The sequence below is a fragment of the Chenopodium album genome, chromosome 13, assembly GCF_948465745.1.
Source record: "Chenopodium album chromosome 13, dcCheAlbu1.1, whole genome shotgun sequence".
Lineage (NCBI taxonomy): Eukaryota > Viridiplantae > Streptophyta > Magnoliopsida > Caryophyllales > Amaranthaceae > Chenopodium > Chenopodium album.
Genome location: NC_137846.1, coordinates 43116121 through 43127178, shown reverse-complemented (window position 1 = coordinate 43127178; position 11058 = coordinate 43116121).

The window sequence follows — 11058 nt, the reverse complement described above, 5'->3', positions numbered from 1 at the left end:
ATAAATTGATTTGATATATTGACAGTCTCGACGTTAACTTTAGATGTCTTTTACAACTCTTGAGCATTGGTCTTCTCACTTATCATGAGCAACTACTATGTCCGCCTGCATGGGATATCGTCATCCTCTCTAAACGAGGAACATTGATTGAACATGATCACTACATGAAAAAATGATCGTTATCGCTATCACACGTATACCTCACTGCCAAATCATCACGATGATTCAAATATTAAGTCAATAATCCTTGCTTTTTGAAAACATGTCTATTTCTCTTTTTTATTCTTTTAGGGGAAAGTTGGATCCCCTTCCTTTTTATGCAAATCCGTCTTTTTGTTCATTTCTTTTTTAGGGGGTAAGTCGAGATGATCCCTCCCATTTGACACCTAAAATACTTGAAAAATAGTATAATTTTTTCGCTCTTTGCCTCAAACTGGGGGCTAAAAAATCCAAGACATCCCTACTTCTCTCTATTTACAGATTTGAAGACGCTATTTATGCTACTAAATCAATGTCATACAAAGCTTATTACGAATCATCTTAATAACTTTAAATGACAAAGCGAAGAATACCTCTTCCTATTATTGGGCCAAGATAATTAATTATGTTACTTGATCAAACAGTTTGTGATAAACATATGCAATATTCCACAAATTCAAAATACAAATATTAGGACTCCAAATAAACATGAGAAACATTACCTAGCATATGTATACATGAATTCCAAAAGCCACCTAAATCTACACTTGGGGGCTACAAAATATAGGTCTCACCTCAACTTTTGTTTTGGAATAATAAGACCATATTTTGAAAAGTGATTTGAATGATTTTATAAATTATTCTAACACTCCATCAAACCTAAGTTTGATAAATATTCACTCTCAAACTACGGTGCTTATTTAATTGGAAGTACTTCACTTTCAATTAGCAAAATATGACAATGATGACAAACACTAAAAAGAAAAACATAAACAAAATTAAATATGCAAAAGTTTGCTCACATTTTCATATCTTTGTTGAAATAAGTTGCAAATTACAACTTACCTTCATCAATCTTGGACAGAAAAGTCACACTCAATTACGAGCTAGACTTTTCTTTCCATTTTGGGTCCAGTTTTGAAAATAACATGATTATGTATTTTGCGTACTAGAAAAAGTTGCTTCATTTTATTTTCAAAACAAAATTTCATTAAAATTATTGGACCTTCTCCAAATTTTGAATTCTAGTTCGAAATAACATGTTTCTTACTCTCTAAATAAAAAAAAAAATATTCTTCAAAATTTCCTTTCTGAATTTTTGTTTCATTTTCTCAAATAAATAAATCTTCAGATTCTCAATAACTTTTTGGATAATACATGTATATACATAAATATTTCCAAAAGGAATGAACTAAGATTCGACTTCTTCTTGACTCGAACTTGTTCTCACCTAATTATCATGCGAACATGGGCTTAGGGATGGTAAACGAACCACCTACAAGAACAAAATCAAAAATTGATAAGAACAATGAAATCATTTGATGTTTTAAATCAACTTTGAAGAATAATATTACCGCAATGATCTCTACGAACATTTTGACATTAGGTAAAGATTACTAAACCTTAACTATAATTGTTTTGGGTTTATAAACAAGCAAAGAACTAACTTGCTTCCTTGAACATGACTTTAACTAAAATGCGTAAGCCATGTCCTTATCTTAAAATGTTCTCAAAACACAAAACATGGGATACATAGGTTCATTCCCATATCATGATTATATGAATGGCCTAAACAATAGCAAGTTATTAGAACTACCCCAAATTGGGGGCTCCAAGACTTGTGAAATAGCAAGAATGCTCATAACCCGACTCATGGGGGCTCCAATGTCCATAATTAACAAAATAAATTATTCATGTCATTCTAGCTACTTTCGAGAATCACCTAAACTATAAATGGTTTACATAGATCTCGAGCCTTACAATTTTCAATTGCATCATAATGATTTAACAATCATTTTGTTCCTTTGAAAATTATGTTTGCAATTGAACTTGGCCATAGAACAAGCTACATATGCAAGCCATTTTCAAGTTCAAAAACTAATCTTAGTGCATAATTGATGTTTCAATACTTCAATTTACCTCAAAGATTAGAAAGTACGACTAGTATAGAGCAAAAGAAACAAAATCATGAGTTTCAAAATAGAATTCAAATGCATACAACATACTTGCTCATACGAAAGTTTAATACTCAAACATTCATCATGAAATTTGTATCAAGACACTTCATTAACATAATACAAACAATTTCATGAGTTAGAATAAAAGACACCTAAATTCTAAATTAAGAGGTCTTCATTTTAAGTTCTCTATTATTGCACGAATAAAAAAATTGAAAACATTGGAATTTCACAAAGAGGATAATATCTACATTCTCAAGCTTCAATCAGTTACAAAATTTGTTCTCAAGAGAAAGAATTCGAGAGTGGCGAGAATAGAGGAAAAAGAAGAGCAACATTTCATTTTTCCTCTTACTTGTTCCAACGAACGACCAATATTACTAGACTTAACAAATTTCATTTGTTAAAACTATGAATGGTCGAAAACCATTTTAACACATACACTCGTTTAAATGTTTCAAAGATCCTAGTTGTTGTAATAATAAGATAAAACACAAGATTTCAAGACCCATTTTGAGCAACATGAAAAGGTCTACTTCTTAAAAAAACAAACAAGTCATCGAAGCTACCCAATGTTGGGGGCTACGTCATTCAAAAATATAAAATGGGGGCTTAAAATCTTGAGATATAGCCAAATTACACCAGTTCAATGATGTCTTCAAGAATTTCCTAAATTTACTAGTTTATGCAAATCTTGAAATCATAGTTTTATAAGTGAATAATAATAACTTTCGGTTATTGTTATCATTGTTAAAACCAATTTTGCAACTTAGGCATGACAAAAATAACATGAGTCGCAAGAACAATTTCATGCCATTATCAAAGTTCAAAATTTCGATCATAGTTTTAGTGCATAATTGTCGTTCTAAATAATACTTAAAGCTTAAAGCTGAAATAAGCTTGTTTAGTGAAAGCTTAAAGCTGAAATAAGCTTGTTTGGTGCACAATTTCACGCCTTATTTGGTGAAAAGCTTAAAGCTGAAAGCTGAAGCTGATTGTGTTAGCTGATTTTGACTAGCTAATTGTATTAACTGATTTGACTAACTTATTTTATTAGTTGATTGTATAAAAGTGTTTGGTGAATAGCTGGTTGTTTAAAGCTGATTGAGTATGTGAAATTACCAATAAGCTAATTGTGGGGTAGGTAGTTCATAAAGGATTTTAAAGTAAATGAGGGTATAAGTGTCATTTCATCATAATATTTGAATAAGCTATTTGAAAAAGCTCTTTTTAGGAGCTTTTTGTAAAAGAGCTTGTTTAGTGGAATAAGCTCTTTAATTAAGCTTTCCATTAAACACTTTAAGTTAGCTTATTTAATAGTCAATAAGCTAATATTGGTCAAAGAAGCTAATTTTGCTCAAATAAGCTGGTTACCAAACACAGCCATTAAAATTTACAAGTATAGTCTACATGAGCAAAAAGGAAAAAGTTCAAGTACAAATTCGAAAATTAAATACGAATATGCTTGTACATGTATATGCTCATACAGGATCAATACTTTACCATTTCACATGAAATTTTTTGCAATACACTCTTTAAACATGTCCCAATGACGTAGAACAAACAAATTTATGAAAACAAATCAGATCAAAGTCCCCAACTTCGAAAAGTTAGAGTTCTTCATTCGGCTTTCTCCATTTAATTGACCAAGTTCAAAGTTTGGTACAATTAAAGGAGCAAGATTTACTTTTCTTAGCTTCAAACGACAACAAAAATGGAAAGATATCAAAAATGGCAAAAGAGGAGAAGAAGAGAGTGAGCTGCAGATCGCGCTTCTCCAACTCTTTTTACTAATTCAAATGTTGCACGCAACTTATCAAGTTGCGCGTGGCATCCCAACGCAACCCAGTTTCTTGTGCGTGCCTGGCCAACGTGACCCACTGAGTTACGCGCTCGGATACTGGTCACTCAAAAGACTGGTACTCAAATTTGATCTGTTTTGAAATTTTCCAACGGTTTTGTGCATTGTTAGACGTAATAACGCACGAATCATCAAAATCTTTTAAATTGCCTGCATTTTGTAGTTTATTTTCTTCTTTGTTAGATTTTTGCATCATCCTGCATGCACACCATGCTTTGTGCCTGCCCTAAGCATATGTTTTAGACGTTTTTCGTGAGTGTGTCTTAAAACATTCCATAGTGGTGCTTTACGTAAAAGCTCCCATAGACAGTTTTATCATTTTACTGTACTAACTTTAGAAATGTCACGTTTTTTCGTTTTTTTTGCGTCCACAACAAAAAGAATGGCATATCTTACAGCGTAAAATTGTATGGCGTATCGTACAGCGTAAAATTGTATGGCGTAGGTGCTGCTCCCAGCAACGTGATCTACCTCTCATAGCGAAAACGGTAGAACTTCTTTTCAAACTTTAGGCGTTAGCATTACGAGTCGCCTGGCGCGCCGAACCATTGAGAATAGACACATTCTCGATTGGATGCAAATACGGTAGTCAGTGAGCTTACTTGCTTACCGGACAGTTAGGGTGTCCGTCCACCCCCTTTATAAAGAGTGACATGATGAAGTCGCACCTATTTAGACACGTGCCCCAGTCCTGAGACGTGTGTTTTCATATTGTGGACAAAACTGCTGAGAGAGTTGCCGATTTTCTCCTCTCTCACTGGATTTGGATATATGCCTCCAGTCCTGAGACATGTATCTCTATCTTGTGGACCCCGAATACTTCGTTTTCGCAAGCGAGAGTCAAAACCTCTATTAACGTGTTAAGCTCCGAATGCCGAAACACCTCTCTTTTTATCATCTTTTACTTTCTTAAAATCATGGACTAAAGTTTCAATGACATATCGAGGGACTTTAGAACAACGATGCCATACAGAAAGGATATCATCCTCTTTACTCTTTTTAAACCGATATCTTCTCACAACATGACATCATCCAAGACAGCCTTTACTTGTAAAAGCGTTCTACACTTGCAAAGGGTCAATCTAGATTCTTTAGCGCACTAAATCTAGAAAATACTTTTTCTAGTCTTAGCAGCTATTTGTCTTGAACATTTAGCGAATCGAGGATAGTTTTGACATTCTCAACACTACTGAAAGATTCCTTATTTTTATGGAACTTCGCAGAATGAGTCTCGAATTTATTTCCTTGGCTACTTTGATCATCGTCTATTCTATACTTAATCAAAGTGGGGGCTAACTGTAGAAACCTACTTTTGGCCTCCTGTCCCGACAGGAAGTGCGATGATGTTACAAAAACTCGTTCTTCATGTTAGATCAAAGTTGAAGTGTTTATGGACTAGGAAATGCATTATGAAGTAATTTAAGACCTATATTTGAGACCAATTTATCTTGGAGCCTTGTTTGATTACTAATTAGGCCTAAAACGTGCTCATAAAAGTTTAAACTTGATTAATAACATACTCAAATGCGTCAAATGCAATGATTAGATCTAAGGATCTTACATTGTTAAAAACCGAGCCAATCAGATAAAACAACCATCAAATTTCTATGCAAGGCCTATACAAATAGATAGCCCTTTAAATGATCTTTCCAACGGTATATTATAAGCCTAATTCTGAGTAAAAACGAAGAAGTTATGATCAAAACACTAAATCGGGCCCTAAAACTGACACCCTTGCACTCCAACGACCATATCTTTTGATCCATATCATATTTATACCTAATTCCAACAGCATTGGAAAGTAGACATTCATATCTTTCCAATGATTTCTTACACGCCTTAATCCGCTTTGCAATCAACAGTTTTGGAAGTTTTAAAAACGCGTTTTCGTATAAGGAAAACCGCACCGAGCTCAACTCAGTGAGTTGCGCGCTTGGCACGCGCAAGTCATTGAGATGCGCGCGGCACCTAGCGCGACTCCAGGAGTAGGAGTCGCGCGCCACCTGATGCCGCGGCTCTAAAACCCTAAACCTAGATTCCTATGCCTATAAATAGGGATCTTCATTCAACCCTAAACAGAAGAGAAAAATCAGAATTCTAAACCCTAGTATTCTTGAATCCATAATCTCTCAATTGCACTTATTATCATACTACTTTTCTTCTCTCTTTATAAATACTTTCCAACCCTTATTGAATGCATTGAAGTCCTTGGAGGTACAAAGAAGAAAGAAAGTCCATAAACGCATTAAACAAAGATTTAACGTAAAATAAGAATGGTCAGAGGCAGTGTTCTGTCTATGGTAATGCCATGTTTAGAGTTTGGTGTAAGCTCAAAACAGTTTAGACAACTTTTAAAAACTTGAATATTCAGAAATTTGGGGACATTACTGAAAAAATTGAAGTTGCACAGAACTCTCTTTCTGATATCCAAACCCAGATTAATTCTGATTTGCATAATGCTGCTTTTACACTCAGGAAATGGAAGCTATTCAGAACATTAAGCATTGGCTTAGTGTTCAAGAAAGTATTTGTAAACAGAAGTCCAGAGTTGAGTGGTTACAGCTTGGTGACAGTAATAATAAGTTTTTCTTTTCTGTCATGAAGCATAGGCAAGGTAGGAACAGAATTGACACTATCTTTGATGATCATGATGTTTTGTTAAAAGTTCCTACAGATATTGAAGCCGAAATTTTTAATTTCTATAAGAAGTTGCTTGTTACAAGAGCTGATTCTCTCCCTAGTATTGACCTTAGCACTGTTAGAAGAGGCAACCAGCTTTCTAGGATTTCCCAACAGTTGCTTATTGCTCCTGTTACAATTGAGGAGATTGATATTGCTTTGAAAGGTATTGATAGCTCAAAAGCCCCTGGGATTGATGGGTTTAACTCCTATTTCTTCAAGAAATCTTGGGTTATTGTTAAAGATGATGTTTATGCTGGTGTTCTGGAGTTTTTCAGTACTGGTTCCATGTTGAAACAGGGGAATTGCACTATTGTAATCTTAGTTCCTAAGGTTAGTAACCCTTCCTATGCAAAGGATTTTAGACCTATTGCTTGCTGTTCTGTTCTTTACAAACTGGTATCTAAAATCCTTACGGCTAGGCTTGCTAGTGTTCTTGCTAAAATTATTAATGGTTCTCAGGTTCGTTTTATCCCAGGAAAACATATAGGGGATAATATTCTCCTTGCTATAGAGCTTATTAAAGGTTATAGTCATAAGTTTCTCTCTCCAAGATGTATGCTGAAAATTGATTCAAAGAAGGCTTATGTCTCTGTGGAATGGAGTTTCCTTGAGGCTATTATGTCTGAGCTTGGCTTCCCTGGTCAGTTTATTGGCTGGATCATGGCCTGTCTTTCTTCTGTCTCTTTCTCCATTTTGGTAAATGGTATTCCAGCTAAGCCTTTTCCTGCAAAGACAGGGCTCAGACAAGGTGATCTTATGTCCCCTTTTCTCTTTGCAATTGGTATGGAATATCTATCTAGATGCCTTGTTGAGTTTCATCTCAACCCCAACTTTAATTACCACCCAAGGTGTGAGAAAATGATGCTAACTTACTTAATGTTTGTTGATGATCTCTTATTGTTCTCCAGAGTTGATAAAGATTCTGTTACTTTGCTCTTTCAATTTTTTACAAAATTTTCTACAGCTTCTGGTCTTTCTACAAATTTAGAAAAGAGTGAAGTCTATTTTGGTGGACTTCCTGCTATTGAGCATGATGCTTTGAGAAGCTTGATCGGGTTAGTTCTTGGTTCCATCCCTTTTAAGTACTTTGGGGTTCCCTTATCTTAAAAGAAGGTTACTATTTCTCAATGTAAACCTTTAGTTGATAAAGTTACTGTCATTATAAATGGCTGGTCTGTTGTGCATCTCTCTTATGCTGGTAGATTGCAGTTAGTGAAAAGTGTTCTTTTTGGCATCCAAACCTACTGGGCCCAGATCTTTGTTTTGCCCAAAAAGATCCTTAAAGAAATAGAAAGTAGATTCAGAGTCTTTTTATGGACTGGGAGGGCCAACCCTTCAAAGAAATCCCTGGTTTCCTGGTCTCAAGTTTGTCTTCCTAAGGTCAGTGGTGGGTGGAACCTTATCTCCCTCCCTGAGTGGAATACTGCTGCTATTGCTAAGCTTTTGTGTGATCTTGCCCATAAAGCTGATAACTTTTGGGTTAAGTGGGTGCATATCTACTATTTCAAAGGTAGAAAGTGGTGGTCTAATCCTCTATTATTGATAATCTTGGTGTATGGGATGCTGTTTAGCAAGGTGGTAGAGTTAAAATCAAAAGGGTATACCAATTAATCACTGCTTAAGCTCCCAAAGTTTCTTGGAGAAGAATCATTTGCAATAATGCTGCTTCCCCTAAGAGCTTGTTCATCACTTGGCTTGCTGTAAGAAATAGACTGGTTACTAAGGAAAGATTACTTTCCTGGAATATGCATTGTGATCCTATTTGCTTCTTATGTAATCAGAAGTTGGAAGATGTTCAACATCTCTTTTTTTTACTGTGATTATGCTAAGAGTGTTTGGATGAAATTGCTCCATATTTTTGGGTTTAATAGAACTGCTTGGGCATTTGATGCAAAAGTTACATGGATCTCCAAAGTTTGCAGAAAGTCTAGACCCAAATATAGATTACTGAGTATGTGCTTTGCTGAAGTTGTTTACCATGTCTGGTTGCAGAGGAATGCTTTGATCTTCACTGGTAGCTGTAAACCTCTAAATGTTGTTTTTAGGGACATTTTGTTTGCTGTTTCCTGTAGGTGTAATGCTAGAGATAGGAACTTGCTTATTCTGTAAGTTGTTTCTACTGTTTGTTGGTGTTTTGCCTCTGTTGTCTGGTCCTGTTGTTTGATCTTTTCGAGTCTAGGAGGAGGCTTTTGTTTTCTTGTTGTTTGTCCTGTTACTCTCCTTTGGCACCCTTCCTAGAAGGTGGTTATGGGTGTTAGGGACAGGCAGGTTCTCTGTTCCTATGGTGAACCCTTCTTAGAAGGTGGCATCACAGTAACAGGAACTATGTTGGGTGTTTGGTTACCTGGCTTCCAGGCTTGTGTAGCTTTGGAGTTGCAACTTAGCTTTGTAAGTTGTAATTGTTCTCTTTTGGTAATAAAATCTTTATTTGCCAAAAAAAAAAAAAAAAAAAAAAAAAAAAAAAAAAAAACAGAACGGTTAGTTTTCTGAGCACTTAGATGAATCACTTTTCTTTTCTTGTTTAAATAACTTTAATTGAATAAATAGTGTTGTTTGATCACTTTAAACAAACTTTTAATTAATCTAATTTACTTAGCATTCTTGTGTTAATCAAGACTAGAATTTGAATAATTAATTGATTGTTTTATCACCTAAATCAAGGCGAACATTGTTTATTTCTTGTTCTTTTCTCGAATTTGAATTAAATAAAGAATAACGACTTTGCAATGTAATTCCTACTTGATTAATGCTTGTAAATAAAATCAACTAACTTAGTTTTTAGGATCCACTGCACGTTGCATATATTGTTTGGTGATGAAATTGTGAAAAGGGAAGAGCTAGTAGAGACTGCACTAGGCTATAATAGCGATTCTCCCCCACCAGGGAATGTTATTTTAGTACCCTCGCTCCCAAACTCATTTCTGGTACAATTAGACCAATTTGGGCATGGGTAAACTTATGATTCATGCTAAATATCCCTTGAACCCTACTTGGGAGAAAGACATGAACGAGGTTTATGAGTTTTCCTAAAACTCATTGGCGACTCCTTACTAGTTTCTTACAAAAAAAATGATGATAGGATCAACTCTAATTCAAACGTCTCCCAAACAGTCAGGAATTCAAATCCTAAAACATCCAAAAAAGTGTAAAGTCCTAGGCTTTTAAAGGGTCATGGGCATAAAGGAGAAGGATCCCCTACGATGGCCTCACCCTCCTTACACTTGCTGGATCTTGATTCGGAGGAAGAGTACTTGCTGTCATTTCTTCAGATGATCAACCAAAAAATACAACTCAGAAGATGCAGAAAACAAATACAGAATTAAGAAATTCAACAGATAAACCGAGAATTTCAAGAAAATTAGTGAAATCCAAAGATCAAAACAAAGAATTCCAGAAAAGAAATCAATCAACAATCATAGCAAAAATCAGGGAAAAACAAGTTCAGATTCAGTGCGGAAAGTTTTAGAGAAAAAAGTCACAGGTCAGATCTTTTGCTCTGATACCATGACAGATTTTGAACAATCACAAAATCTGGAAGAACAAAATCAGGAAAAACTTGGAGAAAAGTAATTAGAATTTTGTTTTGTATTGAGTGAATAAATAATCTTACATCACTTCTGGGTATATATACTACAACAATAAATCAAAACTTTCTAGAGAAATCTAGAAGTAAATACAGAAGTATGTAGGAGTTAGTTATAACTTAATTAGGCAAGTTGTTGCAGCCTATAACTAACTCTAACAAACACAAGGCTGGCGTGGTAGCCTCAGCTCTAGTGTCTTGTCCAATATGGTTGTATCAAATTAAAAGGTTGTTCGTGTCTACACCTACTTTGATGTGCCCCGAGCTGTAAAAGTGGGATGTTGTTCCTTTACACCATCAACTATTGTGGGATGTTGTAATGGACTGATTTGCATAGAAAGATATCAAAGTATGCTAGGGAAGTTAGTTTTGTGTAATTCATTAACTTATGAAATTTGTAAGGAAATTTTTCCAGTGAACATAAGAGTTGATTATGAGTCTGATAGCAATGTTGCACCTTATGGATTCAATATGACTGTGTAAGGGGTGAATATAAGGCTGTGAGCATTTAGACTAGCTAGACTGCCTCAAAGGACTATCGACAAGCATGGTAGTAAATGTTTATAGTACAAATACAAATTCATGGAAAGATCTAGCAAAGATTTTTTGTAGTCCAATTACATGATTTGCCCTGGTGTAGCCACAAGCAAAGACATGGTTATATAGTTACTTTCGATCTTTATACAGCAAAAATTAGCAAGATTTCACTTCCGACTAGTAATAAGGGAAATCCATTCACAGGATGTAATTTGATGGTTTCTAATGAATGCATGCAT